This window comes from Pipra filicauda, unplaced genomic scaffold (genome assembly GCF_003945595.2).
Source record: "Pipra filicauda isolate LSUMZ 115617 unplaced genomic scaffold, ASM394559v2 scaffold103_size3290846_pilon, whole genome shotgun sequence".
Classification (NCBI taxonomy): domain Eukaryota; kingdom Metazoa; phylum Chordata; class Aves; order Passeriformes; family Pipridae; genus Pipra; species Pipra filicauda.
In genome coordinates, this window is record NW_024103474.1 from 2108139 (window position 1) to 2122027 (window position 13889).

The 13889-nt window shown below is 45.4% G+C and overlaps 1 long non-coding RNA gene across 1 annotated transcript in view; it reads left to right on the forward strand.

The window, feature by feature from the left end:
• The window catches only part of LOC113991168, a 247908-nt gene that overhangs the window by 134982 nt on the left and 99037 nt on the right, over positions 1-13889 (forward strand). Inside the window, exon 6 of the long non-coding RNA XR_005562682.1 lies at positions 13641-13852. This is a non-coding gene — a long non-coding RNA (uncharacterized LOC113991168). The remainder of the gene's footprint in view (positions 1-13640; positions 13853-13889) is intronic.

Sequence of the window (13889 nt, forward strand, 5' to 3'; positions counted from 1 at the left end):
TCTGCAGACAGACGGGCTTTGATTTCAGAACACGCTGGTCTGAGACTGGTAGATCTGGTTGTGTTTGGAGCAGATGTACCTGCCTGGAGTCCTGTATTAGCTGTTTGTCCCATCCCTCAAATAGAGACCTGATTTCTTGCCTTTGTCTCCACCACGTGCCTCGTCTGCTCCAGAAAGTTTGCACGAGAGGACAGCTCTTGGCCAGTGTGAGAGTGAATTTTCCAGACTCTGTTCCCATTGGGGTTTCATTGTTTGCAACCTTTAGTGTAGTTTTTTTTTCCCCTCTCCTTAAACCTAGGCCTCTGTAACCTTAATTAGCTGACTGTGGACATAAGCTTGCTTGATACACGGTGGTTTGGATGGGGAAAAATAAGCAATGGAGGTGGTGAGGAGAGATGCTCAGGGTTAGTGGTTTGGACCTGTGGAAAATAATTAAGTCAGTGTCTTTTTTCCCTCTCTCTCTTTTTCCTGAACCTGAATACAAACTCAAAATTTCCCCCCAAAGCCCCCCTACAGCAACAACCGAATCAGAAATTGCAGATCCCAACCCCCTCAATCCTCATTTTAAATAAACACCTTAACTCTAATTATAACCTGTATTTAAACAAAGATTTTTATAAATACCCCAAAGTATTCCTGGTGACTCATTACTTTAAAAATGTCAAAATAGGAATTTCAAAGCATTTTTTTTTCCTTTCCCCCCATTCAGTGTTTAACAAAAGTGTTTCAGTGCGTTTGTTGAATTGTGGGCTTGTTTAAAGTCAGAGATGTTTTTGCATATCTGTCTTTGCTGGCAGATCCACAGCAGGTTCTGGGGATGCTCCCAGCAGCCCGTGGGACCTGGGTGGTTGACAGCCCCCACCAGGACAAAGGTAGTCCATGTTCCTGTATTCCCTCAGGGGTGGACATCCTGCTGCTTGGTAACTCAGTGTGGACAGCTGGGTGCAGAGCTGGGCAGGTAGAGGAGCAGACAGTGTAACTGTACAGGGTTATTGTGCAGTGGTGGGACTTGTGTTACGCAGCAAGGGCTCCCAAGAAAAGCAGGGGGCTGAAAGCCTTGTCCATGACCATGACCTTGGTCTGAGCTCAGAGGAATAACTGAGTGAACTGAGAAAAGGTCCAGAACTGCACTGGCCTTTTCCCACCTCTGCCCAGCGCAGCTGAGCCTGTCCAGGGGATGTCACTTGCTCCTGTTGGAGTGCAGCAGATGGTTCTCTCCAGGACTTTGATGCTTCTTTGCTGCCACTTGGCTGGGCTTAGCACCAGATTCCCATCTCAGAGAGAGAAGAGCAAAGAATAAGCAGGCTCTGACCTGCTAACAACACCAGTGTCCTGCTAGCTGGACTGGCAAGGTGCTTCCCACCCTGCCTTGCTCTCTGCAGAACCCCTGCCTTTACCTTGGTCTGATGTGACCAGTGCAGAAAGAATTAGAGATATTTCTGTAGCTACTCCAAAATAACAGATGTTCCCAGCAGTGGGAATCTCCTCTACCCTGCATGGGAGCAGCATTCAGCACAGCCTCAGCCCAGAGTTAGTTTTATCTCCTGCCTGTAATTTTCACAAGGAGATGGAGAGAGTGGCAGCTTGTGAGAAATGCAAGTAGATTTGGGTCTAAAATGAGAAATATTAGAGGGATGACGTGTGTGGGCAGATGTTTACCCTGGGATGTGCAGCGTAACAGTGTTTGTCACCTTTAATTTTAAGAAGCCAAGTTCGATATGGCTTATCCAAATCCCTGCTGGGGAGGGAAGCTGCATCCCTTGCTGGTTTGTAAGTAGGGAACCAAAGTGAAAAGGCTCTGTGCTGTGTCCTGCTGCCAGGACCTGGGGGCTGTGTCCTGGCAGGACCATAGGGAGCAGGCCCAGGAGGGACAGAGTGCCCCAGAAGGGTTCACCTTTCCCATTATCATTGAAAATGAATCTTATTCAGCCAAGGATAAACCCAACAGGGGACTGTCTCTAGGGCTGCTTTTACTTCTCACGCAGTCTTTCCTGGTGTGCTTTTCTTGTGCTTCCTTCTCAAGGCTGGGAGGAACAGGCACTCCTGAGGGCCAGATGTCCCAGAGAGCCACAGGTGTCCCTCAGCCTCAAGCCTCTTCCAGTCTGGCTCCATTTGCTGAGCTCTTGCTCGGTTTGCAGCTTCTCACACAGGGGGTTTGCAAATGCCTGACAGTCCCAGGTGTGGTGAGAGCCACCTTCTCCTGGTGTGCAGGCAGAACCCTCACCACACGTGATGGGATTCATTTGCAGGGTAGATGGTGAATCACTGTGGCACATGAAAGGATCTGGAGATAGTTTTCCAAAAGATGAATGGGAGCTTTATTATAAGGGAAGCCAGGCCTCTGGGTTTCTATTCTGGAGGCCAAACAGAAGGTACAAAGTGAGTGGTCCTTTGCCTGCCTACAGGGTGTGCTGCTAACAGACAGCTTCCTTCACTGCTTCCTCATCCCCCTTTCCACCAGTTTTTCCTTTCTTGCCTTGAACAAGTCCTCCACAGCAGAGGTTTTGGGGGTCATCCCCCCAGAAGTGGGCAGTTTGCTGATGTGTGCACGGCAGGTCTTGCTTCCAAGCAAAGAGGCAGCTGCCCTTGGATACCAGGATGCCCAGGAGATGTGTAGCCAGCTGGAGAGGGAGAAACTGGTCCCAACTGATTTACAGCAGCAGGATGCTTTGCCCTTTGAGCCTTATAGGTGTCTTTATGTAATTTTTTTTGAGATATATATAATGTTTGATTGGGTGGAACCTTTTTTAGGTTTATAACCTTTTTTTCTGACTTTCCAGATAAAAAAATAGGTTGTTTCCATAGGTAGTTGTTTCCTAAAATCTAAGGATAAACAAGTGAAGATGCATTTCACTGGTACTTATACCTACCTCTTCCAAAGCAGGTCACCAGAGTAGTTTCAGGGTGATTAAACCACCATAGACCAAAATAATTGTGAAAGGCAGTCTGAAGTATCTGTAGAAAGCAATTTTTTACTATCAATTACTGTATCTTATATTTTGGCTGAGTTCAAGGGCCTGTTTTCTGGTGTTGGTCCCTCTCATCTTTTAATCACAACCATCCAGTGAGAAAGAACAAAATTATGATTGTTTCAGAAAAATCGACTGTGATTAAATGGCTGCTTCCTCTCAGTGGAAGGTAACTGTCTGGATCTATGTGAAAAAGTCCCCATCCCCTTCTTAAGGAGTATCCAGTTGAGGTGTGTTTATATGAGCCCTCACACCAGAACCTGGTCCTTCCCCAAAGTGGGTGTCTGATAACACTGATAGTTTCAGAGCCACTGTCAGGAGATGCTGCTGCACATATAAAGAAATCTCTGCTCTAACCCCCCTTCAACATAGAAAGAATGGTCTATTTGCCACAAGGAGCTGCTGTGAGAGTGGATTAGTTAATGCTTCAACAATGTTTGGAAGTATTTATAGCATTAAACTAATCTTTATATCACTCAGTAAATAGCTGTTATTTCTTTATGGCAGGCTGCATATATGGGCTGTTATGGTGATGCAGCCAAAGGGGCTTTTGATACTTTATTCCCATTAGAAATCAGGCAAATACATTTCCTGGGTGCTTTTGAAAATTTCTGCCATCAAATCATTAGCAGCAGGAGGGGAGAGAGGACGGAAAATATGAAATGCAATGTCTCACCCCTTTTCTCAGAGAAATTTGGTGGGGGGGAGCAAAGTTGGGTTTCAAGGGGGAGTAGAATTGCTGTACCATCTAGTCAGGAGGTGCATGGGTTCCAGCCCTGTTCACTGTCTTCTACTTTACTTCAGTCACATCTTGGTAGCCAGAGTCAAGAGGGTGAATTATAGAAGACACAGTTAAGATGGTTTCTTCCTCCTGGCAGCAGAGAACTGTTTTATCTTCTCCCTGCTTCCAGCTGTGTCTTCCCATTGCCTCCCTGGCACAGGTCCTGGCTCTTGGCAGACCTTGTGCTGGAAAGATGCACCTTGATAACCTGTCAGAAGCAGGTTTGCTGTATTTGGGGTTCGGTGCAGAGTTTGCTGAGCATCAGAGACGTGGCAGAGAGGATAAATAGGGGATCATGAGTGAGGGGACCAGCTCCTTTTGGCACTAAATATCCATTAAATTGGTTCACTCTCTATGTCTGTCATTTATATTAAGACCAAAGAAAATGTTCATGCACATTTTCATTTGAGGGAAAAGATGGTTTTAGGAGAGCCAAAGCTGAAAAAGCACGAAGTGAAAAGTTGATTCACTTACTGTCAGCACCTTTAAGACCACTCATCCAGAGAAAAAGCTACTGGATAAGGCAAAAAGTTTTGCCTTTCATTTTTACCCTCACTCCAGGTGAAGTGGAAGAAATTCAGTTCCTTGCAGACCCTTGCAGAGTTCACAATGAAAGTGAGCAGCAAAGGAGCAGTTTTGCTGAGATCAAAATGAAGTGGGGAGCTGGGACATGGAAAAGAGGAGAGGTGGTGACGGGTGTTTCTGTGGCCCTCCCTGGGCAGTGGTGGCACAGAGCTGCCCGAGGCACTGGAGGAGCACAGCCCATGGCTAAGTGCTCGTTGGCTTTAATTGTGATAATGTGCTCTGTCGTTCCTTTTGGATACAGCAGTTTAACATTCTTGCTCACATGGAGGGTGCTGGATGCTGGCAGGGTGCTTTGTCTATCTGCCCGAACAGCCGGGAGCAGAGGGTAATCCCTGGTGTTGCTGGGAGGCTGGAAGAGGAGAAAAAGCAAAGGGAAGCTTGAGGATGGGGTCAGAGCTGTTTACTTAACTCAACCCACTGGCATAACACTGTAAGTGCTCAGTTCAGTAAAAGATTCCTGAGACAATGAAAACTGGAAGCTCCAAGAATAACTATTAGGCACAAAAGGTGCCTATTTCACAGTGTTAAAAGTGTTTAAATTTGCATACACATATACACAGCTGGGAGATCACTAACTCTCCTGGACTGTGGCCCAGAGAGGCTTTACTCCTTCATCTGCAGGACAAACCCTGTGGCTCCTTTGGAACACCCAGACTTTGTCCTGCAGGCTCTTGCCTGTCCTGTTGGGAGCAGACACTCTGTCCTTGGACAATGGGTCACTTCAACAAGCCAAGGGTGTTGTCTGCATGGGAACATCTGCCACAAATCCAGCACAGGTAGGAACCTGAATGAAAACAGATGAGCCTTGACAGAGAAATGAGATATCACAGGATGCCTAAGAGCTGGCAAAGGTCAGCCTCTCTTTGCTGCGTCCTGTCTTTCTTTGATCCTCTGCCTGGCTGATGAAGAGGGGAGACACTCTGTTACTTTGCTGTGCAGGACGTGACAGAGCACTTGGCTGGCCTGAGACAGGGAGAAACTTCTCTGACACCCATATGAACTCAAGGAATTTGTCAATAAGCTCCCACCTGCCTTGGAGAGCAGTTTAGGAGCATCTGCTTAGAATCCTAATTATCCCTCTTCCCTGCCAAATATTCTGTGGTTGTCAGTTCAGCACAGGTTTGTCATATAAGACTTGGAGTTTTGCATGTGCTGACACTGCTAAAAATGAGTAAATGAGGACAGAGTTACATTCTTGTTCCCCACAATGGACATCCCTATGAATCCAGTTTTGCTTTAGCTGCCAAGATGACAGGCAGTGGATTAAGTGGACTGAAGTGTGGGGACTTTGAGGAAAACCTGTGTGTCTCCCTGATGCTGAACAGGTTGGACATAAGCAGGCTGTGGTTTGTGTTGGGGCTGTTTTCTTGGGTGTCTACACCAGAGGAAACCATAATTGTGTTCAGGTTTAAATGGCTGTTCATTAGTTTTGGTGGAAAGAAGGCAAGCAAGGTGCCCTCTGGTTTGGTTTCTTCAAAACTGAGCCAAAGTGCTGTTTAGGGAACTGTGACCCTGGGTCTGCTGTTCTCCTCTGCCCCAGGAGAAAGAGGCTTTCTCTCTCCATAGTAAGATGCTTGTTTCCTACATAGGACCAAATAATGCAAACCCTCACAGCATCACAATGCAGGGATTGTCCTGCTTTTTCCTCCAGTATAAGCAGTTTTTTCAGTATTTGTTTTTAATTTCCCTACCTTCTTCCCTCTAAATCCTTCTAAAATGTATCAAATATCTCCTTGAATGGCACACTCCTGAGTGTGATTCTTACATTTCTTGTGTACAGTGTTTTCTTCCAGGCTTTGTGAAGTCCTCTTTGTTAGAATGAAATGCAGAAGAGCCAGATGGTTTGGCCAGAGTCCAGTTACCTAAGAAACATAGCACCAGGACCCTATCAGAAACTATTTCCTCTAAAGATCACGCTTGGCTTGCTTTGTTCTAATAACCAGCTTAAAAGTCAACATCAAGCTGTCAGTACCTATTTTTTCCTCCATAATTAATCTACAAAGTTCAGCCTGAAATCAATATAAATGACCTCATGACTCTTTCTTTTTTTTTTCTTTTTTTTTTTTTATTTTTAATCATTCCTCAAACAATGTTTCCCCACATGACTCGTCCCTCAGAGATGTGTTGAATGGTGACTGGATGATCTTGGAGGTCTTTTCTAACCTTAATGGTTCTATGAACCACACATGCTTTTCTTCCCCCAGTAATACTGCAGTGGGAATTTCTGTGGTGTCTTGCTCTCCCTGGCCCAAAATGTCGGGGTTGTCTGTACACTTGGGGAAGCTGGAGGAGCTCTGATACCTTTCTGGTCTCCAGTGGTTTTGGAGCCTCCACAACTGTCCTGCCCTTTTGGAATTGATAGGATGAATAAGGAATGAGGTGTGTGCTGTTCAGGTGTTGGCCTGTACATCTGCTGTGCGCTGATGTTAGATTTTCAATCTTGATTCAGACTTGAATCAAAATTTTTATTTTTCTTCAGCAGAAAATCTAAGGGAACATTTGGGTTGATTCAGTGGAGACATTCTTGCTTCAGTTCAAATGCTCCTGGCATCCTTTGTGTTTCAGATTGATTTATTCTGCATTAGCGACCTGACTTTTTAGTCATTATTTAGGAAATGTTTTCTTAAAATGAAATATAAAGTGGGGGGGAAAAAACAGTGTTGGGACATCCACCCTCAATATCTCAGAGGGGTATTGCAGAGGAACAAAGACACTCATGGTCCCATGTGACAGGCAGAAATTTATCCCAGAGTCAGTACCCACAGGGTTTCTTCTGGCATGGAGGATATGGTTTAGCAACTGCTCAGTATCATGCTCCAAGCTGAGTGCTCTGTTATATTGGCTTTTATGGTAGTGAGATAAGAGCTGATTTTTCTTTCCGAACAAGGCTCTGATTGTGAGCTGTAACGCTGGGTAGAAATCTGGCCCCGTTGACTTCTGCAGTGTGACCTGGTCGTTGGCAGAGCCTTCACGCTAAGGCATCCTTCTCTCTTCAGAGTTTGCACGTTGCTGAGCCTCTTTCTTTCTTTTTTTTCCCTTTTGTCCATCTGTGATTGCTCTTGCACAATCGCCTCGTTAAAGCCGCGTATCAAAATAACCGGGTGAAATTGGACGCTTCCTTCGCAGATGGAAAATTTATTGTCCGCTCGTGCCTTTGCGCTGAAGTTGGGATCTGGGGTTTTAAAAGCCCTCCTTCTGCTGGCTATGTGGGAGTTTCCCCTAAAGATGTGGAATGTTTACTGCATACCAAGGGCAAGACATTATGCAGACGCAAGGCTCACAACACCTACAATTTCTAAACCGCATGTGGCCTGTGTGGATTTCCTTGTGCTGAATTCACATGGAAACACAAACACATGTGGCATTTTTGTTGCTTTTCTAGGAAATCACTGAGCACAGCCCTGAAAAATAATACTTCCTACTGTTGGATCCACTGCGTGAGGGGGAAGGTACTGCCTTTGTATCCTGGGCTGTTGGAGCCACATGCCAAGGCTCCTGAGTCATTCACCCCGAGTGTCTGGCTTTCCAGGAAGGCAAATCCCAATTTTAGAACCTCTCAGGGACCGAAGAGCGTCGTGGGAAATAATAAAGGAAAGGTCATCGAGTGTTATCAGAACTTGAGGTTTCCAATGGGGATCATGCCAGGAAATGCACGGTTAGAAGCAGGAGAAACTGTGTTGTGTCAAGACAGTTGAAATAAAGCCAGCAGGATGTGAAGTGGCTTCAGCCTGCTGTGAGGAAGGGTGAAGTGAGCTGGCAAGGCACAAGGAGAGGGGAGGTTGGGGGAAAAATGTGAGCAATCAATAGCTGGCATCTTGCTCTGTGTGACCGACAGCACTGTACAGCTCTCGGCTGCTCCGTCATGGCTGGGGGGATGTGAAGGGCCAGGACATCGCTCTTGACTCGTGGCTGCCAGGTGAATATCAGCACGTGATGATGTCCCTCAGGGCTTCCTGATGTGCAGTCAGGATCTCTCAGGTTGGCACCCAGCAAGGTGGTGCTGTGTGGTCCTTGGGGAAGAGGTGTGCAAGTGAAGGACAGGAGGGGCAGGAAAAATTGTTTCTGCAGGGAGATGTCCCTCTGTGCCGGTGCCATCAACCTTCTGTCCCTCTGATGAGGGAGATGTCTTCTTTTTCCCAATTAATAAGGCTGAAAAACACAGCAGTTCTCAGGGAGAGCAAAAGTCCTTTACTTTCCTTGGTGCAAGAATGCTTGAACTCAGCATCCTACCCAAACTGTGATGTATCCTCAGTTGTTCTTTGGATACATTGAGCAAAATACATGTGCACCACCAGCAGCTGCAGGACTCCACCCCAGAGATGGCTCCGTTTCAGTGGTGAAATCACACTGGAATGTGCTTCTCATCCAAACATTAACCCCACTTAACCTAAAAAAACCCCAAACAAACCACACCAAGTTTGTCCTGTTTGAGAACAATTTACTACCCTGCTTTTCTGTAACAGAGGGACTTGAGAGTTCTGTTTATGCCCCTGCTGACCCACTGTGGTTCTTTGTCAGAGAGCTAGAAGGCTTGGCCATGTTATGTTCATGTTGGTCTGGGGGAAAAGGCATCTAAGTGGAAGAGAGAGAGACAATTTACTTCCTTTTTTTTAAAGTCCACTTCTAAAAAGGTTACTGAAGGCATATCCTTTGTGTTGTTGAACCTTTGGTCATGCAAACAGCCACCTGTTCCGTGGCCTTTGCAACTTCAGCAGAGTTCTTCCAGTGGGGTCTCCTTTCCCTCGGTGTGCCCTCAGCCTCCTCTGCTTCATGTTCACTTTTAAGCTTATATAATTTGTATATCTTTTCACAAACTCCCTGGAAAGCCTGGCTCCTACTCAGACATGTTCCTACTTAAACTGGTTGCAATGCTCTGCAGAGTTGGTACCCGGAGCCGAACTGCAAGTGTCACCTTTAGTGACTTCAGTGTGTTCATGACTTGTACTGCAAGACTTTGGTAATGCTTTCATATTGTGACACTATGAGTAAGAAGTTGGCACATGGTTTACGATACCCTAAAAAGCTCCTGGCAAGGAACTGCACCCCTCTAAGTTTCTCTGGGGAACAAATGCAATGTGGACAGATGCATCTCAGGGCTCGGTCACACAGGATGTTGGGGCGTAAGTGAAATTTTGGTGAAAGTGATGTGAGTTACCAGGTGGGGAATTGCTTCATAGTTATATCACCAGGGAAGAATATTGGAGATCATTCCCAAAAAGCTCACCATCCCAAAAGGCTCAGATTGTTTCAGTCCAGATTGTCACCTCTCTGATGGTTCCCTTCTACTCCTGGTCCCATTGCTACTAAAATCACTGAAAACTAGGAATGTGCTGATCCAGCAATTCACGATTTAAAAAAGTAAATGAATAGTCTTTTAGTAAGTGCATCAGTTTCTCCAGCTGGCTTGACTTGAGCTGCATTTTCCATCACCTGCAGTAGTGACAAAGTACTGATGCTGCTGATGGCTTTGGGACACATCAGGAAAATTTAAGTCCTTGCCAGTGAATAACTTCAGAAATCTTTGTTGCTTCTTTGCTCATTTTATTTGGATTTTTTTTCTGTTGCTGTTATTCTGGAAAAACGAGCTGTTAGGCATGTTGATGAAACCTTTATTCAGAATTTACATCTAATTTGGGAAAGGACTGGAACCAAAGCTGAGGGACACCAAGATTCTTGGTATGGCCACAAACATTTGACAGTATCAAAATGACACAAGGAATGTTGGTGACATGCTAAGTTTTCAGATTTCTCAAAAGAAAGAAAAACAGGGAGAACCCAGTAAGAATATGAAGAAAGAAGCAAAAAAAAAAAATAAATTAAATGGGGGCTTGAATCAGTGGCATAAATTTTTCCAGTGAGCTGTTAAATTTTTTGTTAACAAACTCTACTTGAGTCATAAGCAGGTTCCATAGTCTAACCAAAACACTGTGGAATTCACGTACTTCAGCACAGGAAAGCCAACATCATATTAAAATGCACCATCTGATTAGGTGACAACTGCAATTTATTCCCAGGGAAATCCATTTAATTAGTTGGAAGGAGTCAGGATGTTTGATCTTGAAGGAAAAAGACACTTCCAAGGGCTGGTAAATATGAATTTAGGAGAGGGATTTTGTGAGGGGTTCACAATGCATCTGTTCACTGAAACTTGTAAAAAATCATTACAGCGTTCAATTCTCTTGTGAGTCTTTGAATGTAATGAGTGCTTGTTCCAGCAAGAGCTTCAGGTTTGCATTTCATCTGCAGTCAGTCCATTTTTCCTATCCAGCTCCTTCAGTTGCCAGAGAACTTGGAAATATGATCCAGAACTGGTTCAGAAATGCCACAGCTGAGCAGGGAACCTCCACATGGGCTGTTGTCCACTGTAATCTGGTGACACCGTGGTCAGAGACTGTGCAGTGTGACTTCAGGAAGGAGGTTCCCTCTGCCTCTAATGATGCTGGTGGGTTTGGGAATCCATTTCCACAGCTGCAGCTGGTGTTTGGCTCCTGTGAAGATGGATGATTTGGCACTTCACCCAAATCCCCCTCCTTCCTGTGCCCAGCCCAGCTCTCCTCTATGCATATTGCCAGAGCAGCCAGTGCTAAGTTTACATTGCCAGCTGTGTTCTGCACTGTATGGAAACATGGGGTTTGATCCATGGCCCAAAGGGAGTATGGGATCTCCACATAAACATCCATGTACGGATATGACACAAAACCAGATTTTGAGAAGCCCGGGAAAATGGTTGTACTTAGGAATGTTCTGTCATTTGTAAGCAGCTATCTTTAAACCACCTTTCCTGCTTTCCCTTACAGTGCTTTAATGAGCACGATGTAGGAATATATCTACTCCTTTAGCTTGTTTTATTGGAACTTTGATTCAGTATCAGTGTTTTATTAATTACTTCATCCTGTGGTATGTGAAGAGGGTAAACTCTCCCACTGCATATTTCATGGGAACTGAGTAACAGATTTCAGTGTCATTGTGTCATAACCAAACCAAACCCCACAAGTATATGTATCCAGAACATTGTTATTCATGCAGAAACCTTTACATGAATGGGCAGAAGATGAGATTATTTTGGAGTATCTGGTGCACTGCTAGTCTGCCTGCCACCAAGAGATCTGAACTGCCCCTGCTTTCTTTTTTATAAAGCCTCCAGCCCTTCACCCACCTCTTCCCTATGTTAAATATTCCCCCTTTGACTGGGAAGTAGCTCTGTGAGGCTTTCTAGGAGGAAGGAAGGGACAGCTAATAACAGCATTAAACCTGACCTTCTGTGTGTGCCTGAGCCTGCTTTCCCCAAAGCCATGCATAAATTAACATTCTGGCAATAAAACTGAGCCTGTTTAATTTTCTGTTTGACTAGAAACATTGAGAAAATGTCATGATATTTGATTTCATCTTTGTCTGTTTTCTGCCCCTGCTGAATGAAGCTCATTGGACTCTCGAGACCCGAGCGCTCACGGCGTGTCTGGGAGCACATAAAGGGGCACTGTCCCTCAGGCATGTGCTCCTCAGCCACGCAGGAAGTATTGGGTTTTATGTTTGAAGCCTGGCTGAGGTTCCCTAATGGCTGTTAATCCTCTGGTTTCTTTGACTACATCCTGTGCCAGACCCGGTCCCACCTCAGCAGGCTTGAGGTTTTTGCTTGCTTCACATAAGTGTCCAAAAATGTGTAGGAGGAGGCTCCATACCAGACTGTGTGTGTGTGAGTGGAATGGATTGAAGGAACAGCTACAACAGCTAAATTTTCCTTGCTGAAACATGGAAAAGTTGAATGTACTTTCAAGGGACAAGCCACTTTGAAGGAAGAGGAGCTCTAGCCCAAAGGGGCTTTAGGTGAGAGGCAGCAGGGGAAGTTAACAGAAGTTTAAGGGTGGGTTTAGTGGATCTGCTGCTGGCAGTTGTTGTAGCTTCACTGAAAGCTGTGGGAATTCTTGCCAGATGGAGACATGGCCTTGAGCATTGTTGATATAAGGAATCATTTCCCAGGAGAAAGGATAAAAAAAATTAACCTGGAGAGACAGCCTGACACATTGCTATGGTAATGAATCCTAAAAACAAAAAGTTTTGGGAGGAAACGAACCCTTTGCTCACAGTCATCCTTCCTTTTCCTCAAGGTTTGTGAAGAGGGCTGTTCCCCTGAGTCCAGTGCTGCTCCAATGGCTGCAATCCCATGGAAAATCTGTCCCAACAAGGCATTTTTCCTTTATCCATCCTTACGGTCTTGCTACTATTCTCTTGATGCTCACCTCTTACATTCCCTTTCCCCATGGCTTCAGGTAATCTTGTTTGCTCTGATGGGACTGATCAGAAACCATTAATCTTGAGTAAGAGCTACCAAAGATGAAAATCAGTAAGTGAGCTTGCTGAGTAAATGGGGGAAACTGTTCCCAGCTCCCAGACCTTGGTGCTGTGTCTGTTGGCCAACGTGTGCCTGTAGATCCCTGCGCCCACCCTGGGGAAAGCCTTGTTAGTCTTCAGTCAGTTTGAAGCCACTATAAAACTGTAGTAGCCAAGACCTCTGAGTTTCTGAAGAGAAGCTGACTGAAAGGTGTGTGTATGTATTAGAGGCACATTTGCCTAATGCTGGCTCTAAAACCTGTCCCAAAATTTCCCTTGTTGTCCCCCAAAAGGTGTTATGATCCTGCCCAAAATGTGTGTTCAAGCTGCTTTAACAAAGCAATGGTTTCCTCAGACCCAGGGACCTCTTGTGTACTCTGGCAGAGACTGGCTCACTGACTGATAGCTGGGGTTTGGGATGCCCTGGAAATGGCTGGGAAATGAGGTACAGCACCTCGCTGTGTGTCAGACTTTTCTGGCCTTTGGGGGGCTGGTTAAATGCATTTGTTTGACCGGGATTTTGAAGTTAAATGCCTGTAACAATGTGTACAAAATATATTGTTCTTGTGTCAACATGAAACTTGCTGAGGACTTTTAAGCAAAATCTGTGATTACTCTCCAGGGTAACGGGAACATGGATGTGTGTAAATCAAGAGACTTGAGATCAGCAGCATCTCCAAAAAGTTGTTTTAGCAGCTGTGATTCCTTTTAGTGTTTTATTAACATATCCAAACTCCTCCTCATACTGTTTCGTTCTTGCCAAGGAAACACAGACATGTTTGATGAGGGGGTACAAGGGGGTGTCTCCTTCTGTGTCTCTGTCTACATATGTAGATGCTCATCAGCACTTGTGTTCTGAGACTGACCATTCAGGATGGGCAGAGCACATGGGGAAAAGACAGCCCTGCTCCAAGGGGTTTGTCTTACCAGGCAAGACAGACAGCAGGACATGGATTTTTTCCTTTTCTCTTCAACAGGAACACTGATTGTGTGGCTGGTGGAGAGCACGCAATGGGAATATCAGCATGAGAAGTGGAAGAGCAACCTGGGTCTCCCAAGTACCAGACTGGCAGCTCCTCCAGGGATTGCTGATTTTCCTCTGGTTGCTGTGTGATGCTCAACTCTTCTGTTTGTGAAGTGGAGACTGTGCTGGGGCTCAGCTGATGAAGAAAATCCCCATGTTTTGGAGGTGAGCTGCTCAGGCATACTCTCTTCTCAATGTTTCC